The sequence below is a fragment of the Mandrillus leucophaeus genome, unplaced genomic scaffold (assembly GCF_000951045.1).
Source record: "Mandrillus leucophaeus isolate KB7577 unplaced genomic scaffold, Mleu.le_1.0 Scaffold239, whole genome shotgun sequence".
NCBI lineage: Eukaryota > Metazoa > Chordata > Mammalia > Primates > Cercopithecidae > Mandrillus > Mandrillus leucophaeus.
The window spans coordinates 620,770-644,260 of record NW_012102465.1 but is presented as its reverse complement, the minus strand read 5'-3'; the positions used below and the strand labels follow the sequence as shown (position 1 = coordinate 644,260).

The 23,491-nt window shown below is 34.7% G+C and overlaps 1 protein-coding gene across 1 annotated transcript in view; it reads right to left on the bottom strand.

Moving 5' to 3' along the window:
• TRPS1 (trichorhinophalangeal syndrome I) overlaps positions 1–17,473 on the bottom strand; it is a 302,434-nt gene extending 284,961 nt beyond the window's left edge. Inside the window, exon 1 of the mRNA XM_011982324.1 lies at positions 17,334–17,473. The gene's annotated coding sequence lies outside the window, so the exon portion shown is untranslated. The remainder of the gene's footprint in view (positions 1–17,333) is intronic.
• Between the last annotated feature and the right edge of the window lie 6,018 nt (positions 17,474–23,491).

The following is a 23,491-nucleotide window of genomic DNA, read 5'->3' as shown; positions in this document are numbered from 1 at the left end:
CAAGCAGACTAGATGATTAAGAAGAGAATAACTTTATTACAAGTATACCCTGCAGCTGAAACAATCAGTGGGAACCAACACAAAGCTTACCTTCCGGAAACAATACCCCAAACTATCTTCAGAGCTAGACTGATAAAGAAACCACCATTGCTACCATTGAACTCAAGATGTGACATTTGTACACTTCTACCTCCAGAAACTTGGCCATGCAGCTGCCACCACTGTTGCTGCCACCAAGAAAGGAAGAATGTTCTTCTTCACTTCTCTCTTGCAGTAATAACTCCTTATTAAGATCTGGTGCTGGAATATTTGATGGTGGAGGCTATACCTGCCCCAAGGAATGCTGGAAGACTAAATATCTCACATGATTAGCTTCTATAAAAGGAAATTTTTTCTTTATTCCCTATAAGGATTCATAAATTGGCCCAGGTGTGGTGGCTCATGCCTATAATCCTAGCACTTCGGGAGGCCGAGGTGGGTGGATCACATGAGGTCAGGAGTTCAAGACCAGCCTAGCCAACATGGCAAAACACTATTTCTAAGGCAAATACAAAAAAAAATTAGCTGGGCATGATGGCGAGCACCTGTAATCCCAGCTACTAAGGAAGCTGAGGTAGGAGAAGCACTAGAACCCTGCGGGTGGAGGTTGCAGTGAGCTGAGATCATGCCACTGTACTCCAGCCTGGGCAACAGAGTGAGACTCTGTCTCAAAAAGAAAAAAAAAGAAAAAAAAACATAAAGTGAAAATTGGGTTTAAATGTTGGATAAGTGAGAAAAAAAAATGTATCCCACAATGATCTTCCAGGATGGACAAAATATACTACCTTAAAAAATATTAATAACGATTTTTTAAAAAACTAGAGTAATGTTATCCTACTAACATTGATACAAGACATGATAGTTACCTAGCTTCAGGAATCAGTTGTAAGAATGTAACAATGAGTATTTACTCACATTTGCAGACATCGGAATTTCGGACACCGAAGATCTTTCTATTTTAAAAATAGATATTTAATTTAATATCTATTTCTAATAAAAAGGTATTTCTATTTTAAAAAGTCATTCCAAATATTAAACATGATACAAAAAGAATGTTCACAACTGCCACAGCTATTGACCAGGTGTTCTCCGTTCACTTTTAGCTCACCAAAGCCACAATATTCTTTATTCATTTTATTGTTTTTAAAATAGTAAAGCCTATAAATTTTGAAAATTTCAACCCTATGGAAAAGTTTCCCCAAAATAATGTAAAAGCCACCTTGAATCATATCAGTGTATTTATAACCATTGAGAAATATGTATACAATTTTAAGTAAATGGCATATTAGGCATCTAGCCTGTAATTTCCTTTTAATAATTAAAAAGATGTTGTGGGCATCTTTTCATTCCATTTACATCATTATTTTTAACGGCTGCTTATAGTATCCACCCCTTACATTTTAGATCACTCTCCATTTTTCTCCATTGCAAACCACACTGTCATGACTATTCTTGAATGCAGAGCTTTTCACAACTCAGGTGTTATCTTCTTAGGATGAATTCTGAGATCTATAATCAAGTTGACAGTTACTATTCCTCTCTATGTGCCACAGTCAGTGGGGTAATGCAGCAGTGCAGGGAAGGCAGTCAGCCAGTAGCTCTAGACTTCCTTGTGGTTCTGGGGTTCTAAACCAAAGTTCCAGAGTTTCTCTTGAGCCTACTTGGTCATCTGCATATATTCCATGTGACAAAGTCTCAAAAATTTAGTTATGTGAAAGGGCATCAAGTCTAATCGCTTCATTTGACAGCTATGGAAATGGAGATCCACAGACATTTAGTAACTTTATCAAGTGCACAAAGCTAGTTGGTGCAAAAAATAGTAATAAAACCAAGTTATAGCTCCTATGCTATTTTTCTCATCCATTTCTATGTTAGATTATGTCGTATCAATTCAAGCCATTCTTAGATATGTTAGGCATTTGGAGAAGTAAGTTATCTCTTTCAGGATTTGATTTTTAAGTCATATATCATGTAGCACACCTCTTCCCCCAACATTTGACAATTATCTTTAAAAAGTTGGCAAATTAAAACCGGAATATAAAAGAACACAAGTAGCATTCTTGAAAATTCCCCCTAAAACAAATTCTTACAAATCAAATAAATTTAAACATATAATGGAAACATGTGACTAAGCTTTTGATAACTATTTCTAGACAAAATAACATTATATGATGGGTAAATTTGGCCATTTGTACTCTGGAGGTTCATACTTGAGACAAATATTGAGTATAGGGCACGCTCAATGATTAATTCTGAGGAAAGAGGATTAGTGTCACTGTTTTGCTTGGTGGATGTTTTTTTGACCAATTCCTCATTGATACAGTCTTCCCCAATGCCATATTTTGGTGCCTAACTTAACTTAAGTGCCACCCAAAGTGTCACACCCTAATACAAACCGTTACAGACTTGAAAGGCTACATTTTAAAGAGCTATGTACTCTGATAATGAAAGACTTCATTTCGCATAGTATGTTAGATCACTTCTGGACAAAAATCAAATGAATATTTTCCTTTCTGATGGAAACCTTAATTTAGAAATATTCACAGGGCTTCCACTACTTGATTGTTTGTTGTCAAAAGCATAATGGTCGCAGTCTTTTAGGGACTTACGTCCTCAACCCTTTGTAGTACATTTTGGGCAAGAATGTGTAACACATTCACTCTTTACTTAGGCAAGGTCATTTAAAATTTGTATCCAGTTTTAAAAATATTACCGGTCAAATACTATCAATAATTGCAAGGTATAATTTAACGCTATATTTTCTTTTCTTCAAGTCTGCCAGTCAAATCTTCACCAGACTCCTTCCCATTCGATTTTGCTATATTATTCACTCAAGATGGACTATCTATTTGGCTCCCTGACCCAGCTTCCAGACATCCAGATTCTGCAAGACTGACAAGACTATTCAATGAAAGAGTACATTTTACAATTTTGTACTTTTTAAATTTTGTATTCCAGTTTTTCCTCTGTATCACAATCTTCAGTTAGTCCATAATACTTAACTCAAAGATGGTAAATGCTAGTATGAATTCTACACACACGTGGCCACCACATTCGTAATACTTTTTCCAGCTCTGCCTTGAAAATCCTATCCAGAGCCAATTCGTAATCTTTGTTAACATAAATTTCAGGACATCCACTATAAATCAATCTATCTGTTGATCAAACAGTAAATCAGACGTGACATGTGATATTTACTCTCTTAGGCTTTCAGAATGAAGTTTCATCTTATTGACCCAGACTCAACATTTGCCCACATCTTTTTTCAGCAAACCTTCAAACCCTTTTCCCAGAAACTCCTCATGAGCTCTTTATTCCAACCACACCAGTCCGCAAAAATGCCTTTTCCTTTTCAGCCCTGTGACTTCTTACAGCATTCCTCCAGTCTAAAATGCTATACCCTTCTCCTTTCAATCAATACGACTTCGGAAAAGTTCCATTTCTTTCTTATAACCTTTATAGTCCAGGCCTAAATCTACAGTCCTCTATGAGACATATTTGATAATTAACCATGATACCCTTGACATTTCTTGCTACTTAATCTTATATCATTATTTAACTTTTCATTTCCCTGTGTCTTGAATCATTAAATGGGTTGTAGGTTTCCAGCTAATATATTTTCTCTATATCTTACAGTAGCATGGGAGCTCATGAATACAAGTCAATGTTCTAAGTAATTTTTGTTTATTCCCATGGGAGTGGAAAATGGTAAAGGTAAATACTGATAATCCAAGAAGATAATATAGTGGTGGGATATACAAGGAAAACAAGAAAATTATTAATATAATTAGAGTTTTAAAGATAACAATAATGAAAACTTACATGCTATGACCAAAAACTGAGGTTGCCATGCCAAAGATAATCTGTCCTTGGGAAACAGAAATCATATCTGGAGTTTATAAGCAAAAACATGATATATACTACAACAGAGAGATGAATTACCCTAACTCCTCTTTCCCTTGGAGATATATTATCCAACTAACTGCCTGTGCTCTGTTTAGTTTTATAAAACCAAATGAGATCATCCATATTCAGGCTTGTTCAACTCTACTCTCTCAAGTAGCAATCAAACAGCTGTCTTCAGTTGCAACTTTGTGACTCATAATACATTCATCCCAAAATGCCCTTGTACATCTTCTGGACCATATCATCATAATCATAATAATAGTAACACTTAAGCATTGTGTACAGTCTTTTTCATCTTCAAAGCTTGTTTAAATTCTATAATGCACTGCAAACGTGACAAGTTGAAAAGGTATGGAAAGTTTTTTATTGTTATAGGAAAAGGGTGTTGAATGCTGCAACCCTGATTATAGTGTGCAAACCCCTGAGAGGGTCTGCAAGTTGGCAGTGTGCATGCAAAATAAAACTTCAGAGCTGAAAATTATCAGGTTGGAATTACCTCTCCCTTTAGTGTAAATAGAATAAAAATCTTAGCTGTTAGAGAAGTACCAACTGGTAATGTGATTATTTTCTGAAAGTGTAGCACTAAGTCACCGTCTAAGCTAAGTATCTCATTAAACTTCATCTTTTAAACAAATGAATGTTTTGCTGCTCATTTACCAAACCTGTATGCACTCTTATATGCTCATCTTTTGGAAATAGTTCTATATATTCAAGCTACACTTAAAATTCTAGTTACACTGTTATTCTTACCAATCACCTGACTCTGATGCACATTAATCTGCCTGCAGGCTCCACTTGCTGTAGCTTAAATGACATGTTTTTGTTTTTTTTTTTTATTTGTTTGTTTGTTTGTTTTTTGTCTAATGTATTCTTGGAGCTTCATCATTTTAGTTTTTTTTGGCTCTCATTTTGAAAAATCAAAATTGTCTCAAATTTCGTTAGCTGAATCTTGGAGAGAGAGAGAGAAAGAGAGACAGAGGGAGCATTTGTTTCACTTTTGGACTTCCTTATGGTTGTGAACTGACTGCTGACCATCATTTTCTATCATCTACTACCCTGCTTTGGTGAATTTTCTCTCAAGGAAGTTATAAATTTGTTATTACTGTCTTTACTGGTCAGGCTAAAAGAATTTTTTAAAAAGCTACACCTATTTGCTTTATTGAAATTAATATATAACAAGAATTATTGCAATAAACTATTTCATAGGCCACTGACTCCCCCGATTCCAGGTGGATAGTGGGGAGTGCAGATGCAAGCCAGCTCTTCAGTGAAAGATATTTATGCCATGTTGATGTGTAAATCCTGTTCTTCAGCCCTGCTGCTGTGACCCAGAGAAAGACGCCTAAGCAACCTGGTTTTCCTCCTATTTTCTTTTTACTGGTGGGCGGGTGTGAGGGACCAAAACATACCTCCTTCCCCTGCACCATTCTGTGTTTATCCAGGAGGTTAGGAACACATTTTCCCCGAGGATCCTTCCTGACCCTTCTGTAGACCCTCAGCATCCTTAATCTGGGTCATGACCCAAGGAAGGGAGCCAGTGATCTATGACAATTCTTAAGTAATTTTCAAGTTCATAACAAAATAGTGTATTTTCATTTATTTCCACAGATATCTTGCTTTATACTTGTTTGATTTATCTCATTATTTTGGTAACCATTTCCAGTCTTCAGGCATATTCACATTTTAACATGTTTCTTAGTGTTGACAATTTAATAAACTGTTGGCATGCATCTAAACTGCATTAATATGGATGTCGTTCTCCCATCTTTAAGAAGTGAAAGGAAAAGATACTTGTGATCTTCTTTAAATACCTTTATAGAACAAAATAGGTGGCCACTTAGCATCTTCTTTGTATTTTGGCCTCTCTCCCATGTAATTTTTCTTGCTGGATAACTAATTCAGCAAGTGTTATTTGGGAAGACAAATTAATGTTTTATGAAATATGAATGTATTACCTTATGTTTTATTTCATTTGGAACTCTTTTGCACAATGCTGTTTTTCTTTGAACTAATTCGCTCTTATGTTATTACGCCATTTTCTAAGTCTTTACATCTTATTTTTTATATTTATAGTTTGATTAGTTTACAGAATTATATCTACAGTAACCCTTCTTATTTTTGAACAATGATGAAACTCATTGTAGTGTTGGATATAGGATTTGAGAGTAACACCTAAAATAAAGAGCAAAGGGGTACAGCAAAAAAAATTTTTTCTTCTTTATATAGTTTGAAGGTCTTGAAGCTGGAATGGGTGGATGGGCCATGATTTACCCTTTGGCAAGTCTGAATTCTTGTTGTAATGAGATGTATTATACATGAGGTTTGCTGCACTACATTTTTTTTTCTATCCAACTACATATAGTACCTTTTGCCTATAATGTAATCCTCCTATGAGCACTCCATTATCGTGATTAAATTACCTCTAACTTCAGCAAACATTAAATCTTATATAATGAATATGTAAGATCATGTTAGCTAAGTCTCTTATATTTTGCATATGTTCAAAATATTACTTGATTTTATCAGTCCATAGTCAAGTTTATTAAATGCTTATGGTATAGTGAACAAGATTTGTCATATACAATAGAACTGCTTTCTTTTTAATTTTTAAAGGAAAATCTTCACATCTTTCAAACCAGTAAATTAACTTTTCCCCAAAGTTTAAAACTCACCATTCCTTATAAAACATGCACTGAAGTACTAGCATTTTTAAGGGTGTGCTCTATTTTAGAGACTTTTCTTTTTTGCCCATGGTTTATTGATTTGAATGTGCATTTCAGAAGTTTCATCTTCAATTGACTTAAATTTCCTCAATTTGGAGTCCAAAATTTTATAGCTATACAACTTCTGAAGGCATATATTACTATATAGGCTGAATTTGAATAGCTTATAGAAACTGAGAGTAAATATGGTTATATTTTTATATTATCATAAGCCATGGATGTAGTCAGGAACCATGGATATAGGATTCTACTTTCTTTAATTGGGAGTCAGCTTTCTCTGTAATAAATTTTTAGCAGAAAAGGCTCTGAGAATCCTCAACCAGGTGCTCATTTCTGAATCTAGCAATCTCTATTAAACTAAACCAGTAAAGAGAAAATGATGCCAAGCTTGTGTAAGTACACAATTTAAACATGTTTCTTTTATAACAACAAATCAGATAAAATATCACTATATGTATATATATTCATAATTAAGATTACATAAATGTTGTACCTATGCTAAGAAAGAAAACTTAAAGTTTCTTTTCAGGGATATATTATTGTATAATGACATCTGAATGTAGTTCTCTACGGCAATGAAAACTACTGTATTCAGTAAACCTTTAGTAAATATTTAGCGACTATTCAGGATATTTTGTTTTCTTTCTTTCTTTCTTTCTTTCTTTCTTTCTTTCTTTCTTTCTTTCTTTCTTTCTTTCTTTCTCTTTCTTTCTTTGATCTTCCTTTCTTCCTTTCTTTCTTTTCCCATGTATAATGACTGGCTGTTAGAAATGCTTAGAATCAAATAATCATAGAATTGAAAGGAGCTTAAAAACAAGACCAATTGCCCAAGCAATGAAGAAATCCCTTTGTTCTGTTCAGTCTCTGCCTGCACACTCCCAGTGACAGGAAAATGATTGCTTCACGAGATAGGCGGATCCATTTTTTTGGTATTTCTAATTGAAAGAAACCTCTTCCCTGGTTTCCTGCAACATCCACCAATTGTTCCTGGCTACGGATTCTGGAGCTGCTCAAAACAATATATTCTCTGCCATGTACTTCTCCTTTACATCACTAAAGATAATTCTTTCAATCTCTTTATTCTAAATCCCTCAGTGGTTTGCAACTGTGATTGAAGCACCCTTCATCAGCCTGGGTCATCTCTGGACAGGCTCCAGTTTGACAGTATCCTCCAGATGTTAGTGCCACAAAAATTGCAAATAAGTGTCCAGATGAGCTCTGATCAGTTGTAAGTGCAATGGTAATATTGTTTTCCTTCATCTGAAAGTGATAGGCCCATTTTGTAATACTTGTCACTCAACTGTCTCATATTGATAATCTTGACAATTAAAAACCTCAAGACCTTTTCCCATGGCTTTTGATGTATACGTTTTCACTCATCCAGAACTATAAATCAGTTTATCACCTAAAAACATCGTATTGCTTTGTGTTCGTGTTGTGATTTGTAATGATAATCAAAAGTGAGGTAGTTTGGCAATATTCGTCTTTAGGTTTCCCATGAAAGTTTCTAGCGATGACTGCATTTTTCCCATTTACTTATACATCATCTATTTGATAACATAATCTTGAATTTGACTGGGGGTTGACAAGTTTCCTAGCATGTAGTTGATGTAATGTGCTTTTTCTCCTTTTAGAGAATTGGGACATTTTCATATCTTAGTCTTTTGGCACCTCTCCTGTTGTCCATGATTTCTTAAAGATTACCAACAGTGGTTTCATCATCTCTTCTGCAAGTTCTTTCAGCACTATGGGATGTTATTCATAAAGAGACCTGAACTTATTTGAAGTGCTAGCTACTTTCTATTATCTCCTCATCTATTCTGGAATTCCGTTCCCTCATAATGATGTTTGTTCTAACCTCACCAGTTTGAAGATCATGCTTCTTGATAGAAAAGTTGGAAAAAATGTTGAATAATGATGCTCTTTTTTATTGTCTCTTAACATTACCTCTTTTCTTAGCAGTGAATGTAACTCTTCCTTGCTCATGTTCTAAAACAAAATAGCAATATTAACAAAACAACAAAAGTCCATTTTTCTTTTTACCATTTTGATCATTAATAATGAAAAGTCTTAATAGTAAAAATTAGGGTATGAATTAGGTATTCTTGTACGGTGGTCACAGTGGACTCTCCAATGTGGAAATCACTGAAAGAGTTAGCATATAGACAAATCCACGATGAAACTTACGTTTCATATTATTCCATGTAAGCGAAAAGAGGCTCTCTAAAAATTATTTTCTTTTACTTTACTTCTAAAGTTGATAAGTTGCAGTAAAATCAGGAGACAAGTTTGTTTTCAAATTGAAGAATAAAACTTGATTCAAAATAAAGTCTTTGAGATTTATTAGCAAATATACTCATGTTTTGTGATTTAAACTTTGCATGTTGAAAAGCCTCCTTTTCAAGAATATTCTGCAAGATAGTAAAGAGTGTATTCGTAAACCTTTTGCAGATTTTATAATGGATTAATGGAAGTTCTATGAAGACAATATGGATACGTGGCCCTGTAGAAGACAGATTTGTTCCTCAAGTTTAGTGATCCTGGAGTAAACAAAAAAGCAGGGTTTTGAGGTCCTTAAAATACTTTGTGAACAGGTTATAGGACATTTTGGGTTTTCTTTTTAGTATTTAGGAGATAATATGTATTGGTTGCTTAACATATGGTTAAATAGATTTATTTACACAGGTTTGCCTATACTAAATACATGTCAATATGTACACATTTATATATGACTCTCCGTCTAAAGCAAACATTAATTAACAGCTATGCATACAAATAGACACTTTCACTACATCACTTTTTTAACCATACATATAAAAACATTTTGAGTTGTGCTATAAAAGTGCTAATGTTTCAGAGAAATATGACTTTATTTTTACATATAAACATCTGCCAAAACAGTGTATTTTCAGATAAAATAGTTGCAAAACTTAAACTTCTTAAACATAAATTAATAATGCATACAAGATGTTATTATACCAAAAGCAAAGGTAATATTAATATTGGCTTCTCATGGTAAAGAATTTCTGTTAACATCTTTTAAGGGAAAATCTAAATAAATTAAACAAACTCGATAATGATTACTCTAAAAATTGAAATATACAGAAATATTGCATCATATTTCAAAAATAGACAAAAGTTTGAAAGAATACTTAAAAATTGTCCTGGTGGGACAAAGTTAAACAAATAGTGGCACAACCAGTAGGAATAGTTATAATATTTCTAAACATATAATAAAATATCTTATACAAAAGAAAGGGAGATGGCTGTTAAGTTAAAGAAAGGCTTATTTAAGCACGCAATGATGAATATCTTCCTGGGATGTATGTAAGGGGTTATCACCAGACACCAGGAAATACAACAAAACATTCAGCAACAGCCCGTGGGATTTAAACCCGTTGCTTGCAAAGACATTCTTCTGCATCAGGCTCAGTCCAAGTAGGCTGTCAACATGACTTATGTCATCCTTGCTCTTTCCCCACCCTTGTGAATCTACCTCTATGTAGTTTTATTTACTTTTCTTTTAATTCTCTGCTTGCCTGCATACTTTTCCCCTACTTGGTCAGGTTGCTGATGCTACAGTAATAGACTTTAATCTATTTTGTTTATCTCTGACTATTGCAGTTGTCAGGAAAAAATAATTCCAGTATTAATTCAACTTTTGCAAACTGCTGTATTTTCGTAACAAATCAGGGAAATGGGACTAACCCTAGGGCTTATTAGTTGGATTCATTCTATTCCATGATTACAAACTGCAGGCCATCTCACATCTAATGTCACTGGGCACAAGGAAAATAGAAGAGATTAACTATCTGCCTGTGATTGTAAAGCCTGCATCTCCCTCTTTACCACTATGTCCTCGTTAGTGCTTAGCACATTGTAGGTGCACAAAATATATACTGACTGTTTAGCAAGTCAGTTGGTCACTAAAATCTAATTATTACACAGACTATTAATGGTGTTCCTGTTCCATCAACCTAATAAAAATTATATTAACTATATGGACAATTTAATTGTTTCTGTTCTGACGTGTATATCCAGTTTGCTATCTCTTTTGTTCTGTCCATTACTGTAAAAAAAATAAATTCAGGGTTATGAAATTGAAAAGGATCCTACATGCCATTTTATAGATGAGAAAATTGAGGTCTACTATAATTCAAACCTACAACTAGAACTTAATACTCTTAAGGACACCAGTAAATATAAATTTTGAGTGCCATTACTGTATGCTAAGCTATAGCAATAAATTAAACTGAAAACATTCCTTTCATCGTAGAATTTACATTCTGCCTTTCCTACCAAAGAAGTTGATCTATAATAGGTGTGCTATATATATAGTCATGCATCCTTTAATGATAGGGATATATTCTGAGAAATGCATTGTTAGGCGATGGATTTAATCCTGTGTGGACTTCCTAGAGTGTACTTAAACAAACCTAGATCGTATACACTTTGGGTAGACGGTATAGCCTATTGCTCCTAGGCTATGAACCTGTGCAATGTATTATTGTATTGAATACTGTTAGCAGTGGTAACACAATGGTAACTATTTGTGTATTTACACATACACAAGGTACAGTAAAAGTATGGTATAAAAGATGAAAACATGGTACCTCTGTATAAGTCACTTAACATGAATGGAGCTTGCAGGACTGGAGGTTCCTCTGGGTGAGTCAGTGAGTGGTGAGTGAATGTGAAGGCATAAGACATTGTTCTATACTACTGTAGACTTTTTAAACACTGTACACTTGAACTACACTAAATTTATAAAAACATTTTTCTTTCTTCAACACTAAATTAATCTTACCTTATTGTAACTTCTTTCCTTAACAAAGTCTTAAATTTTTAAACTTTTGACTCTTTTTATGTAATAACACTTAGATTAAAACACAAATGCATTGTACAGCTGTTCAAAAACATTTTCTTTATTCATATTCTTATTTTATAAGCTTTGTTTTCTATTTTTAAAATTTAATATTATTTTAACGTTTTAAATATTTTGTTAAAAACAAAGACACAAATACACGCATTATAGCCTAGGCACACACAGAGTCAGGATCATCACTAGGTGATAGGAAAATTTCTGCTCCATTATAATCTTATAAAACCACTGTAGTATTTGTGGTCCATTGTTGACCAAAATGTCATTTTGCAGGGCATGATTCAAATTCATTCATGTACATTAGATAAATAACTATTGCTCACCCTATTGATTATGAAGGTGAAATTTTCATCCTGGTCTCTGAACTCCTAATATTTGTAATTTTTCTGAAGCATTTTGTTGCCTCTCTGATAATCACCCAAACTGTAATTTTTAAAGTAAGTTTGAGATGAGATAGTAACTTTCAAATTATACTTAGTTTTCTGTAATAGTTACAAAATAAGTGTGCATTCACAGGGGTGGGAAGGGATGGATTATTCAATCTGCTATATGGCAGGACTTCTCTCTATGTATAGTTTAAATGCAATTACTCGCGCGGGCGTGTGTGTGTGTGTATTTATACACATGATCTCAATTCAATTACATGTGTATATGCATATATGTATACATATAAAATATGTGTGTATATATGTTTATGTGTGTTTATTCTCACTTAATTCAATAACTCCACAAGCATTATTCATCCTATTTCACAGATGCTCAAAATAAGATTGAGAAAAAATAAGCATATCTAGTTATTGACATAAATGGATTTTGACCTCAGTGCTGTCTGAATTCAAAGCCCATACTCATGATCACACTTCCTACAACTAATCCTGCACTGCAAGCTAATCTGCCAGGAAATTAACCTTTACAGTGTGACTTACTCTCCAAGGGATCTTCAGGCTACCATGCTACATTGCACCTGGATTCATCAGGTGCTTATCTTAGGGAATTCCACCGAAACCTAATGCAATTTTCAACGCCAGAGAGAAAATTCGATGCTAAGTTAAACCACCAATATACAGTGCATTTTTTGACTTAGACTCAGCTGTGATTTAAATTTCACTTATAAAAGTAATATGAGCTATCTAGCAGAAGACTATGAATTTGAGTCACCTTAAGAAATTAATATTCCTGCTTTCAAACTAAAACGCGTGCCAAATTCAGTGGACATAAATCTTCTTGGAACCCTGCTGCATTGGAATTTGTTGAACACACTCTCCTGAAACAGTCTCTTCCCTCGGCTCCACATGTCCTGGATGTCCTCCGATATCTGACTGCCCTTTATTTTCTTCTCTCAGTCCCTGTTCTCAGGAACTCGGCATTTCACTGCTTTTCTAAGTCAACATATTCTCCCCATATGATCATGTCCTGTCCTGATTTTAACAACCAAAATATAGACGGATGGCTGTCAGATCTTCATTTCTATCCAGACCATTTCTGGAATCTACAGTTGTATAAGTCCAAACGCCTGATGAATTTCCCAATGCTGATCTCCTATTTTTCCCGTCCAAAAATTAAAATTATCATCTCCCCCACCTTATTTCTGCTCATCTGTTTCTTACTCCACATTTCCTTTGTAAAGTGTTTGAGCTCCTCCAGTCTTTGAATACAAACTAGGTCATTTGCATTTATCTCTATTGTTTTTTAGTGTGTTAGCCTCTAATGGAATACCTACACCACTTTCACCCCTCCAGGCCTACATTCACGCTTCTCAATAATTCGTAAAATCAAACCATCACGTAGCCCCAGTCAGTCTAGATCAGTGCTCCTTGAATTTTAATGGGCATGCAAATAACCAGAGGATCTGGATACAACAGATTCTGATTCTGTAGGGTTGGAGCGGGAGCCTCAGATTCTGCTCCTGGGTTATGCCCATGCTGCTGTCTGCAGACCTCACTTTGGAATAATCTCTTTGCTCATCTTGTTGCCTCCAATTTGTTTTCTTCCGGCAGTCTCTTCTTACACTGATTCTAGAATGAGCTAGAAAATTGGCCACATCTTCTGCTTAAAATCTTTCTCTCTCAAGCATTCTCAATCAAAATCTTGGCTTCCTAGGTCCAGACATCCTGCAACATCTCACAGATTTGAAAGCACTCCTACTATAAGACTCATCTTAGGTGCCTTTTCTTCCAGAAAGCCTTCTTGGATCTGTAGCATCTTCACTCTTTATTCCCCACATGTCCCTAGACATTTCTTTCTATGTGTTTATTTCCTGTTTCTGCAGCATATTAAATGAAGAACAAGTTTTTTTTAAATGAAGAACAAGTTCTTGGTCACCTTCGTGATCCACTGTGCCCAGAATAGTGCTTCTACACACGTTATGTTCAGTACTCATTTGCTGAGTTAAACTGAACATATTAAAATTGTTTACATTACACTTTCAAAAGTACTTCAGCCTCTTGAAGGCAAAATACAAATATGCCATCATATTTTAGTGGAAAATTACAGAATAAGTTTGGAGCATTAGACCACTTTCAGAAACAGTGGCAGAGAATGATTCAATAAATTAATTAGAAATTTTATTTCTTCATAGCACATTTTGCTCACGGGCTTGAAATAAATATCCTATTTTTATTATCTGAAAATATAGAAAAATATATCATATTACCTGCAAGTAATGCCATGTTGATGAACAAATTTATAATTATAAATGCCAAATGTTATGAAAAGAGAAGACATAAAGACACATGGAAGGTATGCTCGTTAAAGCCGCAAACTGAACTCAGTAGTAATGAGATGTGGAAAAAAAAGAGATAAAAAATGCAGCTTATTGAGATCTCCAGAATATATCATAACATCTCTTTCTGAAAAATGTGATATTAATGTTAAACTATGTTGTTTCATTTTGAATATGCAGACGTCTTATTTGAAATGCGTAATTCAGCTAAAATATGCTGATGTCAGCTACAATCACAGATGAGGTAAAAAAACAAAGTTTGGGTTTCCTTCTAACTGTGTGTGGATGACTTATTAAATGTGCAGGTATGGAAATGGTGCTATTGGTCGATCGGCAGCTGCACATTTTGCTCCCTGCTTCGGCAACATACCAGGGAAAATTTGTGATTGATGACCTGTGGAAAGATTAGAAGAAGGAAAAAAATATGCTACACTTGCTTCTCTACAGGCAGACTGAATTTCCTTTTTTCAAAAGTAACTATTTTATTCTCAACGCTGTTTGCACGTAGGCAAATTCAGCTGGTTTTAATGTTTTTGTTTTTTTTTTTTCAGGAGAAAATGTAAAACTAACTTGGTTTATGGACAAATGACCCTTCTTACATAACTGAGATATGAAGTTTTCCCTTTAAGATAGTGCAGTTATGGGCTTTTGAAAATTCTTTTAAGAAACAAGTGATACTCTTAGCACAATTATGACACGTGTCACAAACATGAACCAAACCAGTTTCTATGAAATGATCGTTTATATAACTTTCAGACTCGCACTTCCTTTTTGTTTGCAATGGAAAAAAATAGTTTTATAATTCGCTCTTACAATTTAAGGATTGAATTCCTCTAATTTTACAGGTGAAACAGTCTTTAATTGTCTACACATTACATTCTTTCAAATGGGTGAGGACTGCCCCCAAAGAGCATCACTATCTTAAAGAAACAGCTTCATTTCCCTTTTCCTTCTCTTCTGTAGATAATCATGTTTTCTTTGAATCATTCTTACTACTTTGTAGAATTCAAATAAGCATGACTGACCCACTTTAAACTTTTGTAAGGAAAACAACTTCCTAATGACTGTCTCTTTAAAATTGGTTTTTCAGGTGGAGTTTGCATTCTGATACATGACAAGATTATAATATTCTTGAAGGCTACTTAGTAGAGTATTAATGTTTACTCTGGGCCCTTTGAAAGTTGAAGACAATGTTACACTCTATTCAAAACACATTAACATAAAATTACCTATTGAAGAGCCACTGGCAAAGCCGGACTTATTGGAAAGAATTCTTGGTGGTGTGTTGAAATGGTAGATGGATGGGAGAGGTCAGAGTATCTGCACCCACTCGTACTACAAACAACTTACTTCTAGAAATGACCCCCTTCGGTGACTTGTAAACCTACTAATGTTAGCTTAACTCGCTTCAGGGAAGAAGAGTTTAAAGCATATTTGCATCTACCTGACACCCTTTATCCAAGAACATTTATGAAGTATCATTATGACACAAAATGGTCGATAAAAATGAAGCAGGGAAGAAGGAAAAACAGGGTTCTTAGAAAGTGATTGGTACTGAGATTTATATCAGGAAATTTTAGTAACAGAAAAACTGTCCTCGGTAATAAAATTTTTTCATAAGTAGCTGCTTTTAAATTACCTTAAAAATATTAAATCAACATTTTAAAAAAGTTGAGCTAGGAGCCTTAAAAGGTTCTATTTTTTGCAGAAAGATTAAAAGGAAGCCCAAACTCAACTTAAAATTTTTTTCATCTGTGGAGGAATATAAGAAAAATGAATTCATAAAACTAAGGAAGAGTATCAAATGACATGAAAGATAAACTGACAGTTGTCTTTTTTAGGCACTGTCTTTCTTTTAAAATTACACAACAATCAAAAGAGAAATGCCAACAGTTAAAAGAAAATATGCTGACATTGGATTATTTTCTTTTTAAAGAAGTAGCTTTTACTGGGAAGGAAAATGTATGGCAATTTTAAAACAGGCCACAGAATACCCAGTTTGTGGATGTTTAAATTACTGCAAGTAATACAGTTGTTGAGTATTCATTCAGACTAACATTTACAATAATTTGCATTCTTCTACATATAAGAAGAAGGTAATAATGAGAATAAATATAATATTTAAAAAAATCCTTTTTTATTCATCCCAATAGATAGCACTCTTCCACCTTCTCCAAATGCAATCATCTTCATTGGACTCCCTGCAACTCCCTCCTCCCACCAGCATTTCTTTTTCTATTAGGTCTTGGAAAGAACAAGAAAAAAAAACGATTACAGTTTTTTCTCCGTTGGTTCAAATAACAACATTAAATATGTTGATCAACGTTGTCAGGTGAAATTCCCCCACTAAGAGCCAACTTCGCATTAAGATACTGCAGATCAGGTGCGGATCTTATGATGTTTTCTTGAAAGACAGGGCCAAATAAAGAAATGAAATGACGCAGACAAAGAACTTAGCACAGGACACTGCGCACACCAAGGACTTGGAACATTTTGTTATGATGTTGATGGTGGTGGTAATGAATAACGATAATGATAAAATACAAATATGCATGGCACAGGTCGTAATCACTATTGTGTATCTAAGTGCAAGCAATATTTACTTATACATTAAGGTGTAGAAAATATTAAAAACTTACTTTTCAAGATCTCCTCTCATGAGCACATGAAAGGATATAACATATACATACTAGGGTGAATGTTATTAATATTTTTAGGTAAATTATGCTATTTTAAAATTAAATTTACAAACATTTGTGGTTTTTTTTTCAAGTCAATGGTTAAGTATTTAGCTTTGCCTTTTAAGAAAAGAAACTCAGTGTACAGCTTGAATCCACTAGTCCTCACAAATCAGAAATGCCCTGGCAATCCATTGAAGCAAAAACTTTAAAATTGTATAAAGTGACTTAGGGAAAAGTATTATGTTTACTTCACTAGGGGGATGTCAGCGTTTTGTTTTGGAAGTTAGCCTGTGACATGTGCGTCTGACATGTTAAGTAGTTGTACGAAATGTATTTTAAAACACTCAGAAATAACCCAGCAACTTAACAAACACTCTTACCATCGTCAGGAAATCACAAAACATTGAAGGTATTTCTGTGCTAGAGAAATTACTGTTTTTAGTGACATTTTCTTTAGAAGTCCTCTTTGAATGGGGTTTCAAAATCTTTCCTAAGAACCTTGTTTTGTTCTTGTTTCCTAAGAGTGAAAATAATAATAATAATAATAATAATAATAATAATAAAACAATTGCTAAACTTCAGAAACGATTGTTTGGGAATTGCTCAGATGTAAAACTTAGCCAACCACACTTGTCTCAATAATTTTTTAAAAAACTTGTGATATGTGAAGCCCAGAAGTGAACACTATCCCTGCTTCCTAGGATGATTGTGAAATGCTGAAATGAGACATTGTGATCCTGTGATCTGCTGAGTGTTTTATGTGTCCATATCGCTGACCTAAAATTTAGTAAGAAAGTAATGCACTTTGCTAGCTCTGTGAGGGAAACATACCATAACAGTAATCTGTCTCATAGAGAATTCTGTTATCCACCTATATTTCAATTAGGATAACATTTTTATCAGGTCAAAATAATTTTTAATCAAAAATGTTCGGTTTTGTTTTACTCTAGCAATTATTTTTAAAAATTCGAATGAACAATATGGATAAACAAAGAGAGTTAGTCCTATTCCATTCTTTTAGGGGCCTAGGAGGCAATTTGACAGTCCTGAGTATTAGTTAGCATTTAGATTTCAAATATGACAAAAGACTATTTGAAAAAATAAATACCATCTTTTGAAAAGATTGTATCAGAATAAACCTTTTTGCTTAACGGTTGTCGAGTGTTTGTTTTCTTTGCCAATACTTTACACATTTCCATAAATAAATACTCTTTTTTCATCTCTAATAAAATCCACATACCTGGTCTCAGATTGCTAAATCAAACTGCTCAGTATGTTTTGGATAAAGTTACTAAGCCAATCCAGAGAACTCCTGCTTGAGAAACACCAGAGTGACATGGTCTTTTGGTAGAAAGCAACTGAAAGCACAGTAACAAAATAGTATTCTAGAAAAATGTAGTCGCAGCATGGCTCTTTGATTAACTTTTAGATCCAGTTTGGATGCTTGCCGAAATAAGTATTTATGAAATATTTCCCTTTGCTCTTCCAAAAGTGCCCATTGCTTTAAAATGTTTGCTACTGCGATGTGACTGCTTTTTAAATGCTGTCAGCTACTTAGAATGATGGGACACTCTTTGTTTGTCAGTTCATTAATTTATTTAAGATGTGTGTATGGTCAGATTCATGAAGGTAATAAATCTCTTTTGTAGAGACAGATAATTACTTTAACATGGCAAGACACAATAACATAGAACTTAATACAAAGTAAGTTCAACATATGCACAATAGAAAACAATAGAAACCAAATATTAATAGTAAATAAAAAACAGTTCTCAATTACAAAATAATTGAAGAGAACACATTTAGAAGTTGAACATTTGATATTTTCTCCTGCTAACAAGCTTGCCTTATTGCTAGATACTTTCCCACATTAAAATTCCACCAATGCCACCGTATTCAGATCTCTAGGGAGTCCTTTCCCCTCTTGAAAATATTTTGGGGTTTCACAAAAATCGTTTGCCTGTCTCACTGGATTGAACCTCAAAGACTCCTTTGACGCAAGTGTTATTTTGACCACGTGAACATGGTTTCCATTTTTTAACTAGATTAAAACATGCATGAACAAACTGCTTATTGAACTTTAATGTTGCTTTGTTGCTTTGATGGTTTACAGATTTCTGTTTCATAGATGGTTTTCCCCCCATACATTCTAAAAGTGAAATGATACATTGTAATTTGAATGATAATTCTGTTTTGATGATTTAATTGATAGCAGACAGAGGGATACAATCCCTGCTTTTCCGTTTATGTTTTTCCCCCTGCTGAACAGATGAGACAACTAGGAGTTTCATAAACATCTGTAAATAATTAAGGGATGTTACACTAAACTGTATTTCCTTTACCTTCACCCAGGCTTTTCTTGAGGAACTACATGATAATCTTGATTCAGAGAAAGAGCACCTTCTTCTTGTCACTCAGAAATCGTTGCCCTTTCTTTCTGTTAGTTTAGGTGATGATTAAAGGCAATCTTCCCACATTAATTTTCATGACACCAGAGAACGTCTTCCCACATCCTTTGTTGTTATCATTCCAGTAGTCTTTGCATCTACTCACTTCACCTAATTCTAATTCATTCTAATTCTCTCTTTTTCTTTCACTTTTTTCACATAAGTCTTTCAAAGCTGTACTTATGCTTTTGAAAACCTGTTTTCAAAATGCTGGGGAAAAAAATCATAACGTGGCTTCTTCTAATCTATGTGCTTGATTCTGTGGCAATACCATATTTTAGAAGATATGTTCATCTTTGTATGGACATGTACAAAAAGGAGAGTGCCAGCTATTCAAACCTGCTCCACCTATGTTGCATCCAAGAAGCTATTCATTTCCATTTATCAGCTATTAAAAAGATTAGATTACATCCTAAATGGTCTCTGACTTTCAGTGTGGAGCATCCTCAGTGGATAAAATATATGTATATTCATTCTTCTACTAAAATATCTCTGTTGGCTTCAGTCCTAACAGGAGCTTACAGAGTTGTAGAAAGAAAAATTCTATCAGCAAACTGAAAAACAAATCAAAACACTTTCATTGAGTGCTGTTTGGTTATCCTAACACATATAAGGTCAAAGATTGAGAAGCTGCTATATATTTATTTTGACCTACTGCCTCGAGTTTTTCGACGTTGTTTTCTATTTATGGAAAGTCATAGCCTTGGGAAGTCTTTATGGCGTTTGCTAGATAAACTGTTTTTCTCTAAGTTCACCTTCTAAATTCCTCTCTCCACCCCTATCCCCCAACGTCAGGAAAGTTTGTATTATTGATAGTTGGTTAGACTTTTCCACTGAAAAGTTCAGGAAAATGGAGTGAAATTTTAATTTTAGTCACCAAGATATTTATAGGAGGCAGAAATATAGTTGGGGCGAAACCTTAACAATGTTTTAAAGTCTTTGGTAAGTCTAGTTTTGATTTTGCACTTCTACTGAAATTGTAATTTACATGTAGACTAGTGCACCTAAGTAGTCAGCTGGAAGAATTTTCACAAACTGAGCACTCTCATACATCCAATACACTAGACAAGAAACAGAACAATGCCAGTATCTGAGAGGTACCCATCACACTTCTTTCCTGTCTCCCTACCCAAACAACACCAACAACTATCCTGACTTTTACTTAATGTTTTTAAAGAACTTAGTGAATAATTATAAAGTGAACACCCACCTTACACCCACAACCCAGGTCAAGAAATCAAACTTTATCACCCACTTAAAAACTCCTTGTGCTCTATCCTAATCACAGACACTTGCGTTCTTCAAATGTAACCGCGCTCCTGACTTTTACTTTAATCATTTCCTTGCCTTTATTTTTCTGTTTTTTGTCATGCATGCATGAACCTCTAGACATGATAGTTTAAACTATATTTAACTATGATACCTCTGTTTCCCGAGCATTTTCCATCAAACAAGTACATAGAATATTGATTCGTATTTACTTGCTATTGACAAAACTTTAACATTGGCAGTGCATGCCGAAAACCTTGATATTAAGAAGCTTGCAAGAGAAATAAGTTAAAGCGTGTTAGACAGTGGTCTGGAAGAAGAAACAAATCAGTAACTAGCACTCTAACTCCCCTTCTGAAGAGGCTGGGGAATAAAGCAGCAGGGAGGAAAAATTAACTACCTTCTCTTAACTGGGTTCTATCCCCAGGCTAAATTTTTGATTACTCCCAGACAGATTTGCATTTTGCCTGTTTGTACCTTACCTGGTATATGAATGAACAGAGAACTCCAGTCTCTAGCCCTGACAGTCCCTTTTACCTTGTAAAATCACATTTATTCATCACCTCATTAAATTGAAGAAAATGAACAAAATATAAACAAGGTAGACGGGGGAACACTAGGGGTGGTCTTCTATTAATTCTAAACTAGAAGAGATTGCCCCAGGAGGAGGTAGGGGATAAGTCTTCATGGTCATTGAAAGTCTTTCCTTCTTTTGTCATTAGGATTTCATTCAAAAATGGGTCCAAGACTTGGGGGTGGCATGTGTTGGTGGAAATTGAGGAGATACACAAAAAGTCGAGTACACACACACACACACACACACGCATATACATACACATGCACCCGGAGAAAAAACACACACCCTCCTCACCAAATGTGCTTGTTGCACACAGTATTTCTTTTGGCAAAGTTTAGACATGTCTTTCTAGTTAACAAATGTATTCTGCTGTCAGCTCCTTTAAAAATTACACCCCATGCTTCATGCCAAATAACCTCTTTAAATATTAATAAATAACTCAAGGTATCTTAGACAGTCTGTGCTTGAGGAATTATGCTAATGCTTTCAATAGAAATGACAGAGGGAATCCCCCTTTCAATATTTGGCCCAGTAGCAGGCTTCCTCCAATGCAGCCTCCAAACTGGTGCACTCCTGCAAAAGGGGTAAAACAAAACAAAACAAAACAAAAAGATGTCAGTTTATTTTATTCCTATGAGCTACGTTTTGTGCATAGACTCGCTGCAGGCCCCTCCAGAACCTTGTGGTTTCATTGTCAGGATTCTCTATTGTTAATCCAAACCAGGCCATTCTGATCCTAGCTGTACAACCGACATCCTGACGTTTGCTGCTTAGATGAACAAGAATAAAGAGTCATCAGCAGATGGTTAGAAGAACTCACTGAATCTGCGTCTACTGCTTGTGTCCATGTGGTAGGACCTTGAAGGAACCCTCTGATTAATCCCACTGCTGGGGGATATGGCTTGGATTTTAAGCACAGTCTTCGTAACTTGCATATGTGTATGTTTTCTCTAGTTTATTCCAGTCAGCTGATTTTATTTTCCAGCCTATCTCTCACAAATTTGCATTAATCAAAGCAAAAATGATTTTTCTCTGAATTATCTTTAAAATATTTCAAATTATCTCTTCAGCAAATCACCCTTGCTACATGGACTTTGCCCAAGAGATACAAACAACTTTGTAGATAGTCATCAACTAAGTTTCATGACATCAGCAAAGGCTGAGATAATCTATAGAGGCGTGTAAGGATACAGGCAAATGATCTTATGAGGTGACCCTGTGACTGAGCTTTCTTCACAGAAAGGAGATTAAGAGAATCTTGACTCCAGTTCCAGCTTCCCCCACACAGAATATCAAGCAAGAGCTTTCTAGCTATATCCCCCTGTTCATCGACAGCAGGGTTAAAATATAAATTAAATGCTATTTAGTTGTGTTATTCATTCATATTGAGATTAATAGGTCTTTAAAGCAGGATGCCTTATTTAAATGTTTCCATTTTGTTTTGTTCTGAACTGGGAATATAGGACATATAGAATATTATCAAAGATGATTAAAAAATTACTATTCTATAATGCAAAAATACAAAATTAATTAATATTTGGGTAATATGTGTATGTATACAGTTGTTATTTGTGCTAGTTATTGCTACTAAGATCTGTTTCTAGTTTCGATCCATATTCTAACACCAAATACATACTTTTTCCTCACACCAACAACTCGTTCTCCAACTCTCTGGACACCACCTGGGTGTCCAACAATTTTCTTCTTCAAAGACTACCCAGAGTTAGCACCAGACTCCACAGGTTAAGGGTTCAATCCCACAAGACTGCCTCAACTTGACACCAATCGCATGTCCAGGCCATCTGAACTTCTTAACGACCAGCAATAAACTGGAGGTTCCCATGATCCTCTCTTCAGGTTTTGTAATTTGTTAGAACAGATCACAGAACTCAGGCAAGCACTTTACTCACAATTTCCAGGTTACTACAAAGGATATTAGAAATAATACAAAAGAACAGGCAGACGAAGAGTATATAGGGTATATAGGGTGATGTATAGGTATATATAGTGTATAGGTATGTATAGTGTGATGTCTGTAAGAGTCTTGAACATAAGAGCTTTAGTCCCCTTGGAGATGGGATGTGCCACTCTCCAGGTATTTGGATATGCTCTCTGAGCCTGATCTTTTATGGTTTTTACGAAGGTTCCAATTGTAAGTGTGATTGATTAAACCACTGGCCATTGGTGATTGATTCAATCTTCAGTCTTTCTCTCCTCTTTACAGGTCTAGAGGTAGGGCTGAAAG